The sequence below is a fragment of the Triticum dicoccoides genome, chromosome 5A (genome assembly GCF_002162155.2).
Source record: "Triticum dicoccoides isolate Atlit2015 ecotype Zavitan chromosome 5A, WEW_v2.0, whole genome shotgun sequence".
In the NCBI taxonomy this organism is placed as follows: domain Eukaryota; kingdom Viridiplantae; phylum Streptophyta; class Magnoliopsida; order Poales; family Poaceae; genus Triticum; species Triticum dicoccoides.
The window spans coordinates 633,806,905-633,826,263 of NC_041388.1; positions in this window are offsets into that span (position 1 = coordinate 633,806,905).

Here is a 19,359-nt window from a genome sequence, read left to right on the forward strand (position 1 = left end):
TCTTCAACCTCAACCCCCCTGAGCCGGCCAAGGAGCAGCCCCCCGCCGCCCGCGGCCGGCGGTGTGCCGCCCCGCCCGCCCCAAAAACACTCCCTACTGCCGGCCCGCCGCCGCCCCGGCCATCCCTCTAGCCCCCCTCCCCCGTGCCGAGCGTTTTCTCCGGCGATCCCCACGCCACCGCCCCGCCAACGCCCCGCCACCACCGGCGACCACCGCCCCCATCCTGAACCCTAAGATAGATAGTGGGGTACCTCTCCGGCGAGCCCCCTCCTCGCGGTGGCTGGTTCTTCCTTCACCCGGCGAGCCCCCCCACCCCCTGAAAATCGACTGACCCGAAAGTCGATTCAGTCGACTGAAGTGTAGCTAAATCGGAGTAGCATCGCAAGCAAGAGCAAGAGCGAGAGCAGCAACGCGAGCAAGAGAAATAGCAAGAGCAGACCAGGTAGGGGACCGAGAGCAAGAGCAGAGCAGCAGCGCAAGCGAGAGCTAAAGCAGCAGCAGGTCCTACTGATGTGGACGTCACTGCCGAGGGAGCGACGCCGTGGAGGAAGTGGCTGGCGACGCTGCCGTGGATGGAACCACGCCATGTCGACTCGGGACCGAGCGCCGGCAGCACCGTGAGATCAAATCAAGAAGAAAATGCGGCGATTAGTGTACAACCTCTTTGGTGGCGCCGATTAGGCCGCAGCTTCATCCAAGGAAACGGTGATGATGATGCTCTTCCGGTGGTGCAGGTGAAGACGGCGGTGTGGGAATGGAGGTGGCGCGAAAGACGAGGGGAACGTCGGGGCAGCTCCTTGGAGGTGGAGGACGGGGTGGCTGAACCGGCAGGACGATGAGATCGACGACGGATCCTCATCCGGTACGGTGGATGAGGGACGTCGAGGTGTTGCTGTGGACGGCGTCGTCGGGGAAGAGGCTCCGGCTAGGTGGCGGACGGAGCAGGGTGTGGGGTTTTGTCGCGGGTTTTCGCGGCCTCGGTGTACGAATGGGTGGGCGGATGGGATGGCAGTGAGGAACCATGGCTTAGAGACGCGCTTGTCCGAAATGTGGGGTAAGTTACGAAAGTACCCCCACCGATTTGAGGCGGTTGTTTCGGTTCAGGGGTACCACGGGCATTTCGCGTGTTGAGATTTCACAGGAGGTGGGAGTTTTCGCGCGCGTTGTAATTTCGGAATAGCAAGGCGCGGGTTGAGATGGAGGGATTTGTCGGAGCACAACGAGACAAAGATATATCTTAAATATTTCCGGCTAACAAGGCGCAGGTTGAAATTTCCGGACAAGCCTAACATGTACTGTCCCAAATCAATGCGCCCTACAAATGTCATTCAAAACTTTGAATTCATGTTATGTTCAATTAAAATATTTCGCTACGTGTATAATGCATGCAACCTACTACTCAAATGAACGTTTTAGTGCATTCCAAACGTATATACTACCGCTTCAATATGAACTAAATTTGAATTCATTTCTCTATTTGAATAAGATCTACAATAATGATTGTTGTGAAGTCAAAGCATTTGAATTTGTTTCTCTGTTTTAATAAGATCTACAATCATCATTATTGTCAAGTTAAACCATCGTTTGTGTATTATCTTCACAACACACCACATGATTAGTCTCGAGTTACATATGAACTATGTGTACTCCTATATGAACTCCCACTAGATTTGTTGAATCCACTTTATTTTGATTTCAAATCACATTACATTTCTAGCTCTAGCTAGATCTTCATAATCTAAACCATGTCTCATATGTATAATGTGTTTATCACATTATGTATGGTGCCCCGCCCCCTACGCCTACAAGTATTTAGATGTGAGTTTCAAACACCACACATTACCACAAATTCAAATAAAATGTGAGAATGTTCGATATATAGTATTGTTTAGATTGTTCGATATTTAGTTGTAAGCTGCGAACGCCACACATTATCACAAATTCAAATAAAATGTGAGATTGTTTGATGTATAGTATGGTTTAGATTGTTCGGCATTTAGGTGTGAGTTGCAAACGCCATGCATTATCACATTATGGTATAACATGTGCACATCACGTGTATCACTGCTATCTTCATGCATGCAATGTTTAAAACACTATGATCTCCTATTCAAATATATGAATCCGCTTTCATATCAAATTATGATCTTTGTTAGTCTCTTACACCCACACAATCCTCTAACCTTTGTAGCTACCACTAACTTTCTCTCGTGCATGCACATGCCCTCCTCGCCCTCCCCCTCCCTCGGCATTCTATCCACCTGGCACATTCATTTTTTTTCTTTAGGTCGTTCTCCCAGAGTCTCCACAACTCCTTTCCGACACACACCGATCGATAAACCTCTCCAGCGGTGCCTGCCTACAACATACAAACACACCTTCAATCTCCTCCTTTATGTGTTCTTGCCTCGTGTCTCTCATACGGTCAGACACACGTGTAAACTCTCACCCCTCTTTTCATCGCTCTCACAACCGCACACTCCTCCCCCTACCTAGCTAGTAGTTGGGCCTCTCGCACCACCTCCTAGCTCCATTCTCTCTGTCTATCCATCTCGCTGGGCCTTATTTGCCTCTAACAAATGGACGTACACCGACCGATCTCTCGGTATACATATAGCTAGCTAGGTCCTTATAACTCGTTTTTACCCACACGTCAATCGATCTACCTCATTAGTTGTGTCTCTCCCTTCCTCCGACAAACAACAATTGATCTACCGATCTAGTTAGGTTTGCTTACCAAACACATGGTTCCCCTTCATCATCCATGGATGCGTCCCGACAGATCTATCACGCACAGGCACACACAGAAACACATCCCCACTCTTATTGATAACATTGCAGTTCCACCCTCAGTTTGTCTAGTAGGCCTCTCCCACCATCTTCGAGAAGCAACTCCATCACCCATCAAGCACTCTACCCCTCTCCCTCCCTCTCCCTCCCTCTCTCCCTCCTCTCTCTCTCTCCGTCCCATCATATTTCCCGTCCTTCATTTATGTATGGATGTCGACTGATCTCCCTCAAGACATAGATGGGTCTCTCCTTCTCAACACATATACGAGTCATTCTACCTCCATAGTTAGGCCTCTGCCTACCCCTCCCACCACCCCCTCCCCCCCCCACACACACCGATACATCCAGCGCTCTAGTCATGTCTCCCTGCCACACACAAACTTGACGTGTGCCCTCTAATGTTCCGGTAGGCTAGTCGCCCTATATCTTTGACTTGTACACACAAACAATTTCGATGGCTCTCTTCATCGATCTCGCACCCACCCACTTGATCCTCTCTTTGACTCTATCGATAGCTATGACCCCTCCCTCTCTTCTCGTGCATTGCCCGACCCTCTATGTATGATATGGATAGGCCTCCATTTCACACACATTGCATGCAAAATTTTGTTTGATATGTCATCGACACATATTCCCACAAATAATTCACGAAATCAACCCCCACCCCACCCCCACCCCAAAACAAAAAACACTCACGAACGCGGTTTGTATCTCTCACACACACCCCACGTAGGTGGGGGACGTGCACGAAGAGAAGAGGTGCATGCACGGCGCACGTACTCCCGTCTCTTTCCCAACCACACCCGCGCGGGTACACGATGGAGCTCATTTCTGTACGAAAAAGGCAGCCCACATGGTAATTTGGCACGTGTACTGGTTGTCCACTTGGTGGAGGGAGGATCATCTACCACGGGTGAACAAACAAATTGCGACTTGACATGTTATGTTAAAAAAAAGAGGCAAACCATGTGGGCCTACCTTAGAGGCAAGGCTCTATACACTGGAGTACTTTTGATGTGTTCCGTCAACTCGCAGAACGAGGAGAAGCTTGCTTAGTACGCCGTCTCCCTCGCCCACGGGCGCGGTGGCTAGCAGGATGAGGTGAAGCTTGCTTACTACGCCTTACGCCCGCTCCCTCGCCCATGAGCGCGGTGGCTCGCAGGAAGGGGAGAAAAATTTACTACTCCCTCCGTTTACTCCTCGTCCCTACTACCTTGGTTATAGAGATTATACTATCATATTGTTTGGAATATATATGTCCTTTAGTAGATTTCAATATGAACTACTAGTACATACTCCAAACACTGATGTATATAGACGTATTTTGGAGTGTAGATTCACTCATTTTGCTCCGTATGTAGCACTCTCCCTCGCCCCTCGACCCTCGCCCACATGGTGGACGTGCAGCAATTCATTCGGTCTCATATAGGCAGAACGATATATACTGCACTACCATTATTGCTCGACTTCCCGAAGAGGTGAAGAGCCAATCGCAAGGTTAATATCTTGGAGTTGCCAAGCGCAAGGTTATAGGAGAACGAGTAGTAGGTGCCACGTCATTTATAAATAAAGTTTTTTTTCTTCAGTGGCACGTACACAATATGATAGGTTCATATGGAGAGAAAAGGAAACCGCTCCACTATATACATAGTCAGGACGGGCCAGCCTACACGGTTGCTTGCTGGGGTTGCTCTCTTCACACTCTCTCGCACAAAACGATTGTGGCCACATCTCTAACATCCCGGCGGATCACGTCCGCTTGGGGAAGGGGTGGATGCTTAGTGTAGATGCGGTGGCCGTCGCCGACGGCGAAAAACCACTGTCGGCACGTCCCGATCAGGGGTCCCCGCCATTCTCTCTCACAAAGCCGGTGAGGTTGCCTTCGTCCCTTGCTCACTGCCGCGACGTGGGCAGTTGCCGCCTCCCGCCGCCCTCCTCAAGGTTGAGCTACGTACCTTAGGTACAACTCCATTTACAGTCGGCTTGCACCACTGCTCCAGCTGCCCACATCACTCCCTGTGGATATTTCTCTACTTCTTTGCCCCGCACATACCTCTACTGGCTTCTACGTACTGTATTTGTGATGAGTTTATGTCTCATCAACTAGTCCCAGTAATCTTATTCTACTCACGCTTGTTCAATTTCTTTGCCACAGGGATGCTCATCTCGATTTTGGTGAAACTGCACAAAATGATCCGATGGTCAAAAGGTTGCAAACTTCATTTATTAGGAAGCTCGAACGTTGCCAGCAAATTCAAGCCTAGTTAGGGTTCATGGTTCAAGGGCTAGGGACTGCATGGATCGTTTTTTTCTTTAGCTGCCTCTGTTCCAAAATAAGTGTCAACTTTAGTAGTAGTACAACTTTGTACCAAAGTTTGCACAAAGTTGAGAAACTTATTTTGGAACGGAGGGAGTACATATTTGCTATGATCTGTCAATCATTGAGATGCAATAGCATGCATGTTAGTCTCCTTTGTATTTGATGAAATGTTGCAACGGGCAACCTTGGACGCAAGATACATGTAACAGAAGCTGGAAGCTTCATAGCATTGTACAAATTTATCTCGCTGATAAATTACAGTACGTACTATACTAGTACTTCCTCCGTTCCTAAATATAAGTCTTTGTAGAGATGTCACCATGAACCACATGCGGATCACTGAGCCTGCATGTTTTCACTACTCTTGCACGCCTCCGCTGTAAGAATGGAGAAAATTGTAATCTAGTAGGTGTCGGTGTCAAAACCGGCGGATCTCGGGTAGGGGGTCCCGAACTGTGCGTCTAGGATCGATGGTAACAGGAGACAAGGGACACGATGTTTTTACCCAGGTTCGGGCCCTCTTGATGGAGGTAAAACCCTACTCCTACTTGATTAATATTGATGATATGGGTAGTACAAGAGTAGATCTACCACGAGATCAAGGAGGCTAAACCATAGAAGCTAGCCTATGGTATGATTGTTGTATATGGAGTTGATCCTGTCCTACGGACTACAACCCTCCGGTTTATATAGACACCAGATAGGGTTAGGGTTACACAGAGTCGGTTACAGTGGTAGGAGATCTAGAATATCCGCATCGCCAAGCTTGCCTTCCACGCCAAGGAAAGTCCCATCCGGACACGGGACGAAGTCTTGAATCTTGTATCTTCATAGTCCAGGAGTCCGGCTGAAGGTATAGTTCGGCTATCCGAACACCCCCTAATCCAGGACTCCCTTAGTAGCCCCTGAACCAGGCTTCAATGACGACGAGTCCGGCGCGCAAATTGTCTTCGGCATTGCAAGGCGGGTTCCTCCTCCAAGTCCTTCATAGAAGATTGTAAACATCAAGAGTAGTGTCCGGCTCTGCAAAATAAATTTCCACATATTGCCATAGAGAGAATAATATTAACACAAATCAAATCTGCTGACGTATTCCGCAGTGCGCCATCACACTACGGCCAAGTCCTTTACTCGAATCGTTTTTACTTTTCCACCTTAGCATGTTTTGCGAGGCGGTTTCCTTGGCATGTCTTGTCAAAGCAGAGATCGTGTGCCCTTTTTACGGGATTCTCATCAATACGGACGTGGGTAACCCAACCGCGCCATTGATTACGGCGCTTGGAGATAAGCGAGTTTTACTAGGCTGGTGGGGACACATAGTTGCGTCCGCCCATATAAGGGGATAAGAATCCACCCTTTCACCTACGCCTTCTTCCTCCTTTGCCTATCCATTTTCCGCGCACTCGAGCTCCAGCGCCCAAGTCCGCACTTCCCAGCTCTAACGCCGGAATGTATCCGAGCTCCAACGCCGGACTATGTATCCGAGCTCCAACACCGGACTGTATCCGAGGTGTCGTAAATCACCTTGGTTTAAAGAAGTTTTGAAGGAGTTTAGTCAAGCTTAATGCCGGAAATGCCCTCTATGGAGCCAGCCACTAGCGCCCGAGCTTTATGCTGGGCTGCTTCCGAGGTGGTGCACCACCCCGAATGTGGGCCGATTTTTTGTCAATATTTTTTATTGGTGCAATATATTCTCTGCCGAGATATATAGCCAGTAGCCCTCAAGGTGTGTATCGGTCTAAAACCCGAGATGCACACGAAGGATGACATAAGACCGCTGATCCCAGTAGCCGCTGAGACTCAGGTTGATTGGCAAAATCGGCCTGAGGATCAAGTCCTAGCTCAGCAGAATACTTCGAGACACTAAAAGCGGCGTGCTCAGTCCTCGAGACTCAGGTTGGGTGCGGCCGACCAACCTGAGGATCAAAATCTCCTCGGAAACTATATTGCACATAAAATTTTCTGCATTGGACAAGCAATGCAGTAGCCCCCGAGACACTGGTCGGGTGGCAACACCAGATCAGGGGATCGATGTGCCCCTTTAATATTTGTAAATAATAGGCCCGAAGCCCAGTAGCCCCCGAGCCTTAATGCGGGCATGGGTGGCTGAATTAAGGATCAATATTTGTAGTAAAATCACAAATTATGTGTAATGACTCTATGTATCCAAGTACTTTACGTCATTGATGCTCGGATCCGCATTGTACAAAACTTTGTTGACCGACCATCAGCTTCCACCTCCTCGGCCAGTAGCCGAGGAGTGTTTGTCCTACTTTATAAAGCCTTTATGAGGGCAAAGATTTACAACAAACAAGGCAACCTGGCCATACGGTTTTATAAACAAAGGTACGCAGAGAGTTATATTACTGTTTAACAGAAGAAATATCTTCCAAAGAAAATAGTCCCGATATCGGTTCCTTTCTTTGGGTTGTCATGCTAAGCATGATCATTAAACCTCAGCTCGAATGTAAGAGCAAAATATCGAGGATTTAGTTTGGGAGGCCATTTAATAGCCCCCGGTAGTGTTCGGCGACAGTCGAGGTCAAGCTGTAAACACTTCAGCCAATGTTATGAATGGCCCGTCATAGTCATCGGATCGCTGACCAGTTTACGCTTATTGTGATAGTCAGTTTTCGGCTCTCTCCACTAAGGTGCTTAACCATGTGAGATGGAAGCACAATCGCAGTGGTTCTCCCTTTGCACGCCTAGCCGAACAAAACGGAACGTAGGGAGCAAGTGCAGGAGCCGGGCAACCCAACTATTGACCGAAGACACAATTTGAAACCGATGCATATATAGCAATATCTGAGAATGTTTTTGCCGAATCCCTAAAGGTGTCCAGCGTTGCACTGCGAGACTAATGCTGGAAAAGCACAAATAGTTTAAAAGTGCCAAAAAGCTTGGAAAACCAAGAAACGTCAATAAAAACATGACGTCCGAACAAGATCAAGTGTTCGGTGCCAATCCGAAAATTGGTCTTAGAAAAAATAAGTGCTTATGTCGTGCTTTAACATGATACATCCTATCTCAAGACTTCGAGCGGGTCAGCCTACGGCTTCAACCTCCTATCCCGAGGGCGGAGTACTTCTCATTAGGCCAGTTTAGCAAACTAAACTCCCCGGCTAGTGACCGCACACTCGCGTCGAAAAAAGGAGTGATAAATAATAATAATAAAACTTTGCAACGACTAAGAAGAAGAACACTTATTATAAAATGGCTCAAATAAACTTTAGAGCCCCCAAGTGACTTGGGAGAAGAATGATTGCATGTACCGAAGTACTTATATCATATCTATGTTCAACCGAACTTTAAACGCGTCTTAACCGACCGTCATCTTCTCCCTCTTCGGTAAAGGACCGAAAAGTGTTATGTACTCCATCGGTCGAGAATATCGACAGTGTTTCCAATAACCAGGCAATCAGGCCATAAGGCTGTAACAGACAAAGCACGCTCAGGGAACTTATGCTATGTTACCGTGAAGTGTAAGAAGCATCTTCGAAGAAAATAGTACCCCACCTATACCTTTCTTCGGTGCTCATTGTTATTATGAGACTTGCGCAATAGATTTTTTTTACTCATGAGTTCCGTTGTGTGCCGACCATCATTAAATAACTATAAGAGCGCTAGCTTTCGGCTTCACCCAGTCTGAGGTCCGGCTCGGGCGACCCGATCGTGACAATCGCAGAGGTGCTCCATTTACTCCCTAGCCGAACAATCGGGAACGTAGGGGTAAACACAGGAGCGAGGCAACCCAGCTTGCAAGTCGCTTAAGTCAATGTGGTGCATATTGTGGCATAGTACACGAACAAGGAACGAAGCCGTACAAGTATAATCATATGCAAGTGGAAAAGCTTCATAAACAAAGCCCCCAAGTGAATTGAGTATTTGAATTTATGCGTCACAAACAATGTTTGGACAAGGAAATTTTTTACAAGCAACTTTTTTCCAAAAAATTATAATGCTTGGTCGAACCGAACACAAGTTAGAAATTAAAGCTTTGAGCATGAAAGCGACTTAGCTGGTTAATGTGTTCGGTATTGATGACGCGGTCCGAGCTTGATGCAGGGCAAGGTTCCATCCCCCAAGCTGGTCCCGAGGTGGCGGAGCGGAGAGCTCGACACGCCGAAGTGGTGACATAGCACGGTCAATGCAGACCGACAGAGTGACGCCGAAGTCCCCGGATCATTTTCCTGTGCACAAAAAATAGTGCAAACCGGAGATAATAGTAATAATGATAATAAAAAATGTTGTATAATAAATAATTTATGCAAAGTGAGTAATAAAAGAAATATGGCCCGGCGCCGAAGTCAATGTCGATGCAGGGCGTCGGCGTAATGCGGTAAAGGCGTGGCAAAGCCTGAATTCACAGGTCGGTCCGAGTTCCGGATGCGGCATTCGCCGGACTATGTACGGAGACTGACCGGACCACCATGCGACCGTCGTTAATGCGGCCACCATTTGATAGACCTGTGTACATATGATGGACAAACCAGAGTAATAATTCCTTGGAAAAAATTGAACCCAAACAGGCAAAAAATACCAGGATTAATAGCACCTGGTTTATTTGTTGTAACAATCCGAAGGAAGGTGATTCCCAAAATTGGGACTCGATCCGCACACCCGTTACCGGAGTAGGTTGATGAAGAGATGATGAAGCCCCCGGTCCAGCCGAGATGTCGAAGTAGGTCGGCGTGATGGACACCAGTTTGAAGAAGCAATAGTGCGGCCCTGTCGATGCAGGTCGTGATGTGGTCGATGTCGGCTTGATGAAGCGACCGTGCGGCGATGCCGGTATGCCCGCTCCATGTAATCTGTGGGGCGGCGATGTTGATGATGATTTATCCTTCGCGATGCCGGACTCTTGTTCGGCTTGCCGAGATGATGATCCGAAGAAGTTGAGCTCGGCTAAAGTGACGGTGTGTCTAGCGCAGGTCGGCAACCGTGGAGTAATATTGCCGGACTGGTTTGACACCAGCATGATGTTGAAGATCATGTTCAAAAGATCTTAAAGTTAGTGGGCTGTGTTCGGGAACAAAACACAATACTCCATACAAAACTTCCTTCAAAAGGGATGTCCGAAATCCCGTTCATAAAAAAGATGAACTCGGGTCAGATTCATTTTCGCGCAGAAAATAGATCCGAAAAGTGATGCACTAATCGGAAGGTTCCCGGAGTTTGGACGGTCGGATCGAGCTGAAATTCGGAGGGGTGGTAGATATAGGAATTCCGCAGACGATCAACGGTTGGATCTTCCAAAGGACGTCCGAGCTAGAAGCTGGACACCACGCCCTAAACTTGTCCAGATTCCCATCCAGATTTGACAGGGCTCCGGTATATCGCGGATTGCCAGAGATTCCTCCATTGGAACTCGACGAAATTTTGCAGGGTTGCTGTAGACCCAATTCCGGACAATTCCACCAAAGCGATCGTCAAAGCGATACTCGAGGAGGTGGTGGTGGCAGATACGAGTTCGCTGTCCAGAAAAACAGCACGGTCGCTTGAGGGCAATGTTGACGTTGAGCCCCCAAGCTCCATAGATGATTCCTCCGTGATCTTGATAGAGATCGGAGTTGATGTTTGATGAAGGCCCTCGTCCGGACATGGTGATCCGAACACGGGGCGCAATTCTTGGTCGAACCAAGGTGACCAGTCGGGCTGGTGACGAAGATGCCGAAGTCGCAGTTGATCTGCAGGCGAGCCATCAATCCTTTTGTCGATCACACAGCGGAACTCTCAATGAAAGCACCAATGTCGGTGTCAAAACCGGCGGATCTCGGGTAGGGGGTCCCGAACTGTGCGTCTAGGATCGATGGTAACAGGAGACAAGAGACACGATGTTTTTACCCAGGTTCGGGCCCTCTCGATGGAGGTAAAACCCTACTCCTGCTTGATTAATATTGATGATATGGGTAGTACAAGAGTAGATCTACCACGAGATCAAGGAGGCTAAACCCTAGAAACTAGCTTATGGTATGATTGTTGTATATGGAGTTGATCCTGTCCTACGGACTACAACCCTCCGGTTTATATAGACACCGGATAGGGTTAGGGTTACACAGAGTCGGTTACAATGGTAGGAGATCTTGAATATCTGCATCGCCAAGATTGCCTTCCACGCCAAGGAAAGTCCCATCCGGACACGGGACGAAGTCTTCAATCTTGTATCTTAATAGTCCAGGAGTCCGGCTGAAGGTATAGTTCGGCTATCCAAACACCCCCTAATCCAGGACTCCCTCAGTAGGTATACCTCCTTTCGCAGAAAGCGTGGGACATCCAGCAGTCCTACGACCTCAGTAATAAAGACCAATGTGCCGTCAAATCACATAGACCCAGCAGTAAGTTGGACGGACGAAGCAACCATCACTCTTGCGCCAGTGAGAGGTCGCGTCCGCTCTGCCCGGGCATGAATGCGGCACCGATTCTTTGGAGTGGCGCTGACCGTTTCGGGCAGGAAGCGCGCGCGGGCGATGGAGGGGCTTTGGGTGGGCCAGGCTGGTCAGGAGCGGCCGTGGCAGCTGTCCGCATGTCCCTACCGGACACGCCCGAAAACGAGAGGATGCACCAACTCTCGCGGCTAAAATCGTACACTACACAACATCTCTCTGTAGGAGTAGGTCGATCTGTCGCTCTGTCTAACACACACATGGTGTTAAACACACACACGCGCACACACACACACACGCGCGCGCACACGCATGGACCTTGGTCCCGTTGCACCTTCTAACGTGACTTATTACACCTAGATGGAGGGAGTAGTAAGTATACGAGATGCGGTGGCACACTGACTTAAGTCGAATACAAGTGCCCAAAATTTGTGTGCATGTTATAATAAGGATTCAGGAATGTATAAAAGGTTATTTCCCTCTCGTTGAACATAATGGGAGGGTTGTGTAGCTGGTTAGCCTGTTCGCTCATCAAACTTGAGGTCTCGGGTTCGATAACTACACTTGAGCATAATTTGTGCCACGAGGATTCTTTGACTGGTCAAAATGTTTTCTAGGGTTTGCACACTTCACACTCTCTCTCCAGTATATATATACACGCTGGAGCCTCAGCGCTTGTAGTTGCTCTCTTCATACTCTCTCGCCCTCTCCCGCTGGAGCCTCAGCGCTTGTAGTTGCTCTCTTCACACTCTCTCACCCTCTCCAAATCTGAACAAGACTTCGTTGGCCTCTCTCTCCCCTCACTGCTGTAGTTGCTTTGTTCACACTCTCTCGCCCTCTCCAGATCTAAACAAGACTTCATTGGCCTCTCTCTCCCCTCACTGCTGTCACCGTCGGCGAGGGACTACCGGTGCAGCTGTTCACTTTCCACCCAACGGCGGCGCGGGAGGGCCTCCGACCCCTTCTTCTTCGTCGCCATCCCGTCGCCCACCGAACCACGCCCCAAGAACCTTAAGGTATAATTTACTTACTCCACATGCATTGCTCTAGCTGCATGTATACCATGAATCTAGGACGTGGTTAAATGAGGAAAGGAGTGGGAGAAGTTGTATATAGCATGAATCTCGGACGTGGTTCAAAGAGGAAATGAAGGGGGAAAGTTGTATAGCATTAATCTAGGACGTGGTTCAAAGAGGAAAGGAATGGGGGAAAGTAGTGGGGAAAGTTGTATCGCATAAATCTAGGACGTGGTTCAAAAAGGAAAGGAAGGGGCGAAAGTACTAGTTCAAAAAGGAAAGGAAGGGACAAGGCTGTAGAGTTTGAGCAGGACTAGATTTGCTGCGCTCACATAGGGAAAGGCGTCTGATAACAAAACTGGGACCAACACGGACTGAAACGGAGTTTTTTTAGTTCCTACACCAAAATGTCCCTGTAAACAAACACCCTCTAATAATGCCACTGCAAAAATGATGCAATGCCACAGTTAAAATCAAATTACATGTTTAACGAATTTTATTGTTAATATAATCTCTATGTTAATATTATTCAATGCCACCGTTTGAGAAATGCTACTGTCTTTCTTTCTTTGCCATTTAGATAAGGTAGATGCTTCTTTTTGTTGGCTTCTGTGTCATCCACCGTTATTGACCACTAATTGTTTCCTTTGCACCTCTGTGTAAATAGGGTTATCTGCTTCACCTCGTTGCCATTGTGACCTTTCGTTGCACTACACAAAACACTTTTGTTTTAAGAGTGTTATGTGTTGGGTTTCGTAGTAATTTCAAAAAATTTCCTACGCACACCCAAGATCATGTGATGCATAGCAATGAGAGGGGAGAGTGTTGTCTATGTACCCACACAGACCGACTGCGGAAGCATTGACACAACGTAGAGGAAGTAGTCGCACGTCTTCACGATCCAACCGATCAAGCACCGAAACTACGGCACCTCCGAGTTCGAGCACACGTTCAGCTCGATGACGATCCCCGGACTCCGATCCAGCAAAGTGTCGGGGAAGAGTTCTGTCAGCACGACGGCGTGGTGACGATCTTGATGTACTACAGCAGCAGGGCTTCGCCTAAACTCCGCTACAGTATTATCGAGGACTATGGTGGCTGGGGCACCGCACACGGCTAAGGAATAGATCACGTGGATCAACTTGTGTGTTTCTGGGGCGCCCCTGCCTCCGTATATAAAGGACTAGAGGGGGGAGGCTGGCCGGCCAAGGGTGGCATGCCAGGAGAGTCCTACTCCCTCTGGGAGTAGGATTCCCCCCCCCCCCCCAATCCTAGTTGGAATAGGACTCCTTGAGGGGGGAAAGAGAGAGAGAGGGGGCCGGCCACCTCTCCTAGTCCTAATAGGACTAGGGGAGGGGGGAGGCGCGCGGCCACCTTGGGCTGCTCCTTTCTCCTTTCCACTAAAGCCCACTAAGGCCCATATAGCTCCCGGGGGGTTCCGGTAACCTCCCGGTACTCCGGTAAAATCCCGATTTCACCCGGAACACTTCCGATATCCAAACATAGGCTTCCAATATATCAATCTTTATGTCTCGACCATTTCGAGACTCCTCGTCATGTCCGTGATCACATCCGGGACTCCGAACAACCTTCGGTACATCAAAATGCATAAACTCATAATATAACTATCATCGTAACCTTAAGCGTGCGGACCCTATGGGTTCGAGAACAACGTAGACATGACCGAGACACGTCTCCGGTCAATAACCAATAGAGGGACCTGGATGCCCATATTGGCTCCTAAATATTCTACGAAGATCTTTATGGGTCAGACCGCATAACAACATACGTTGTTCCCTTTGTCATCGGTATGTTACTTGCCCGAGATTCGATCGTCGGTATTCCAATACCTAGTTCAATCTCATTGCTGGCAAGTCTCTTTACTCGTTCTGTGATACATCATCCCACAACTAACTCATTTAGTTGTAATGCTTGCAAGGCTTAAGTGATGTGCATTACCGAGAGGGCCCAGAGATACCTCTCCGACAATCGGAGTGACAAAACCTAATCTTGAAATACACCAACCCAACATGTACCTTTGGAGACACCTGTAGTACTCCTTTATAATCACCCAGTTACGTTGTGACGTTTGGTAGTACCCAAAGTGTTCCTTTGGTAAACGGGAGTTCCATAATCTCATAGTTATAGGAACATGTATAAGTCATGAAGAAAGCAATAGCAACATACTAAACGATCGGGTGCTAAGCTAATGGAATGGGTCATGTCAATCAGATCATTCACTTAATGATGTGATCCCATTAATCAAATAACAACTCATTGTTCATGGTTTGGAAACATAACCATCTTTGATTAACGAGCTAGTCAAGTAGAGGCATACTAGTGACACTCTGTTTGTCTATGTATTCACACATGTATTATGTTTCCGATTAATACAATTCTAGCATGAATAATAAACATTTATCATGATATAAGGAAATAAATAATAACTTTATTATTGCCTCTAGGGCATATTTCCTTCAGTCTCCCACTTGCACTAGAGTCAATAATCTAGTTCACATCGCCATGTGATTTAAGAGCAATAGTTCACATCACCATGTGATTAACGCCCATAGTTCACATCGATATGTGATAAACACCCAAAAGGTTTACTAGAGTCAATAATCTAGTTCACATCGCTATGTGATTAACACCCAAAGAGTACTAAGGTGTGATCATGTTTTGCTTGTGAGATAATTTTAGTCAACGGGTCTGTCACATTCAGATCCGTAAGTATTTTGCGAATTTCTATGTCAACAATGCTCTGCACAGAGCTACTCTAGCTTATTGCTCCCACTTTCAATATGTATCTAGATCGAGACTTAGAGTCATCCAGATCTGTGTCAAAACTTGCATCGACGTAACTTTTTACGACGAACCTTTTTGTCACCTCCATAATTGAGAAATATTTCCTTATTCCACTAAGGATAATTTTGACCGCTGTCCAGTGATCTACTCTTAGATCACTATTGTACTCCCTTGCTTAACACAGTGTAGGGTATACAATAGATCTGGTACACAGCATGGCATACTTTATAGAACATATGGCTGAGGCATAGGGAATGACTTTCATTCTCTTTCTATCTTCTGCCGTGGTCGGGCTTTGAGTCTTACTCAACTTCACACCTTGTAACACATGCAAGAAACTTTTTCTTTGACTGTTCCATTTTGAACTACTTCAAAATCTTGTCAAGGTATGTACTCATTGAAAAACTTATCAAGCGTCTTGATCTATCTCTATAGATCTTGATACTCAATATGTAAGCAGCTTTACTGAGGTCTTTCTTTGAAAAACTCCTTTCAAACACTCCTTTATGCTTTGCAGAATAATTCTACATTATTTCCGATCAACAATATGTCACACACATATACTTATCAGAAATGATGTAGTGCTCCCACTCACTTTCTTGTAAATACAGGCTTCACCGCAAATCTGTATAAAACTAATATGCTTTGATCAACTTATCAAAGCGTATATTCCAACTCCGAGATTCTTGCACCAGTCATAGAAGGATCGCTGGAGCTTGCATATTTTGTTAGCACCTTTAGGATTGACAAAACCTTCTGGTTGTATCATATACAACTCTTCTTCAATAAATCTATTAAGGAATGCAGTTTTGTTTATCCATTTGCCAAATTTCATAATCATAAAATGCGGCAATTGCTAACATGATTCGGACGGACTTAACCATCGCTACGGGTGAGAAGGTCTCATCGTAGTCATCCCCTTGAACTTGTCGAAAACCTTTTGCGACAAGTCGAGCTTTGTAGACAGTAACATTACCATCAGCGTCAGTCTTTTTCTTGAAGATCCATTTATTCTCAATCGCTTGCCATTCATCGGGCAAGTCAACCAAAGTCCATACTTTGTTCTCATACATGGATCCCATCTCAGATTTCATGGCTTCAAGCCATTTTGCGGAATCTGGGCTTACCATTGCTTCTTCATAGTTCGTAGGTTCATCATGATCTAGCAGCATGACTTCCAGAACGGGATTACCGTACCACTCTGGCGCGGATCTTACTCTGGTTGATCTACGAGGTTCAGTAGTATCTTGTTCTGAAGTTTTATGATCATTATCATTGACTTCCTCACTAATTGGTGTAGGTGTCACAGAAACAGTTTTCTGTGATGTACTACTTTCCAATAAGGGAGCAGGTACAGTTACCTCGCCAAGTTCTACTTTCCTCCCACTCACTTCTTTCGAGAGAAACTCCTTCTCTAGAAAGTTTCCGAATTTAGCAACAAAAGTCTTGCCTTTGGATCTGTGATAGAAGGTGTATCCAATAGTTTCCTTTGGATATCCTATGAAGACACATTTCTCCGATTTGGGTTCGAGCTTATCATGTTGAAACTTTTTCACATAAGCATCGCAGTCCCAAACTTTAAGAAACGACAACTTTGGTTTGTTGCCAAACCACAGTTCAGATTGTTTCATCTCAACGGACTTAGATAGTGCCCTATTTAACGTGAATGCAGTTGTCTCTAATGCATAACCCCAAAACGATAGTGGTAGATCGGTAAGAGACATCATAGATTGCACCATATCTAATAAAGTACGGTTATGACATTCGGACACACCATTATGCTATGGTGTTCTAGGTGGCATGAGTTTGTGAAACTATTCCACATTGTTTTAATTGAAGACCAAACTCGTAACTCAAATATTTTACTTCTGCGATCATATTGTAGAAACTTTCATTTTTGTTACGATGATTCTCCAGTTCACTCTGAAATTCTTTGAACTTTTCAAATGTTTCAGACCTTTGTTTCATCAAGTAGATATACTCATATCTGCTCAAATCATCTGTGAAGATCAGAAAATAATGATACCTATCGCGAGCCTCAATATTCATCGGACCACATACATCAGTATGTATGATTTCCAACAAATTTGTTGCTCGCTCCATTGTTCCGAAGAACAGAGTTTTAGTCATCTTGCCCATGAGGCATGGTTCGCAAGCATCAATTGATTCATAATCAAGTGATTCCAAAAGCCCATCAGCATGGAGTTTCTTCATGCGCTTTACACCAATATGACCTAAATGGTAGTGCTACAAATAAGTTGCACTATCATTATTAACTTTGCATCTTTTGGTTTCAATATTATGATTATGTGTATCACTACGATCGAGATCCAACGAACTATTTTCATTGGGTGTGTAACCATATAAGGTTTTATTCATGTAAACAGAACAACAATTTATTCTCTTACTTAAATGAATAACCATATTACAATAAACATGATCAAATCATATTCATGCTTAACGCAAACACCAAATAACACTTATTCAGGTTCAACAGTAATCCCGAAAGTATAGGGAGTGTGCGATGATGATCATATCAATCTTGGAACCACTTCCAACACACATCGTCACTTTACCCTTAACTAGTCTCTGTTTATTCTGCAACTCCCGTTTCGAGTTACTAATCTTAGCAACTGAACTAGTATCAAATACTGAGGGGTTGCTATAAACACTAGTAAAGTACACATCAATAAGATGTATATCAAATATACTTATGTTCACTTTGCCATCCTTCTTATCTGCCAATCACTTGGGGTAGTTCCGCTTCCAGTGACCAGTCCCTTTGGAGTAGAAACACTTAGTCTTAGGCTTAGGACCAAACTTGGGCTTCTTCACTTGAGCAGCAACTTGCTTGCTGTTCTTTTTGAAGTTCCCCTTCTTCCCTCTGCCCTTTTCTTGAAACTAGTGGTCTTGTCTACTGTCGGTGTACTAGAGTAGGGGTACCCTAGTATCCCGAACTTGTGCACGGGCAGTCGCAGCATCCCGCGTCAAGGCTTGCCGGGTGACCGCCAAGGTCCTCCGTGGTTCCTTTGGAGCCATTCAAGAACAAAGTGTCCATGGCAAGAAGACAAGACCCCGGCAAGAGGAGCTTGCCGGGAAGGCTAACAAAAGCATCCCAAGACCCCGGCAAGAGGAGCTTGCCGGGAAGGCCACCCAAGGCATTGCAAGGAAGTTGCCGCGGCGCACCACGCGCCCCGGCAAGGCCCGGTGAGCGACAAGCTCCCGGACGCGACAAGACAACGACAGCGGCAAGGCGCTTGCCGCGGAAAGCCACCTCCCTGGGCCCGCGCTCCAGCACATCCACCAACGTGTCGCTCTAGGGCCCTTCCAGGCGTACGTGGCGGGAGGCTGTGCAGCTAGCGGCGTGCGGTGGCAAGCGGCGCTGACAAGATTGCCATCATGGCGAACGGTGGCGTCCCTGACGGTCCCTTTTACACTGTTTAGGCGACACAGATGGGCATTTAAGGCCCTTGTCCCCTGCCGTCAGGGTTAGGTATGATACACTATAGCAGGTAGTTGTGCCTACCACAGCACCTTTCCATTTTTGCCCTTTACCTCCGTTGCCACCTGTTGGTAACCCCTTGAGCATATAAAAGGAGGCCCGTGTGCAACGTAGAGAGGGGTTAGCTGGTTCGAACACTCACGCTCGGTCTGGCTAGCTGCTGAAGTGTACTGTAGCACTTCGCGCTCCCGAGCAAGAAATCAATACAAACCACAAAGCAGGAGTAGGGTTTTACGCATCCGTGCGGCCCGAACCTGGGTAAACTGCTCGCGTGCTTCGCCTCGATCCGCTCTTTGCACGACCTCCGCCCCCACCGAACCGAAAGGGACCCGGTCCGCCGGTCCCATAGGTGTTCGTGGATTAGTCCCCCGACATCTTTGGCGCGCCAGGTAGGGGTCGTCGAGGTTGTGTGAACCAGATCCGGCATTCTCGCGAGCTAGATCTTCATTATCTCCATCGACATGCCGCCGAAGAAGAAGGTTTCGGAAGCGGCTGCTCCGTCCGCGCCGAACCCACCATCGCCGGAGCAAACGGCTAATGGGG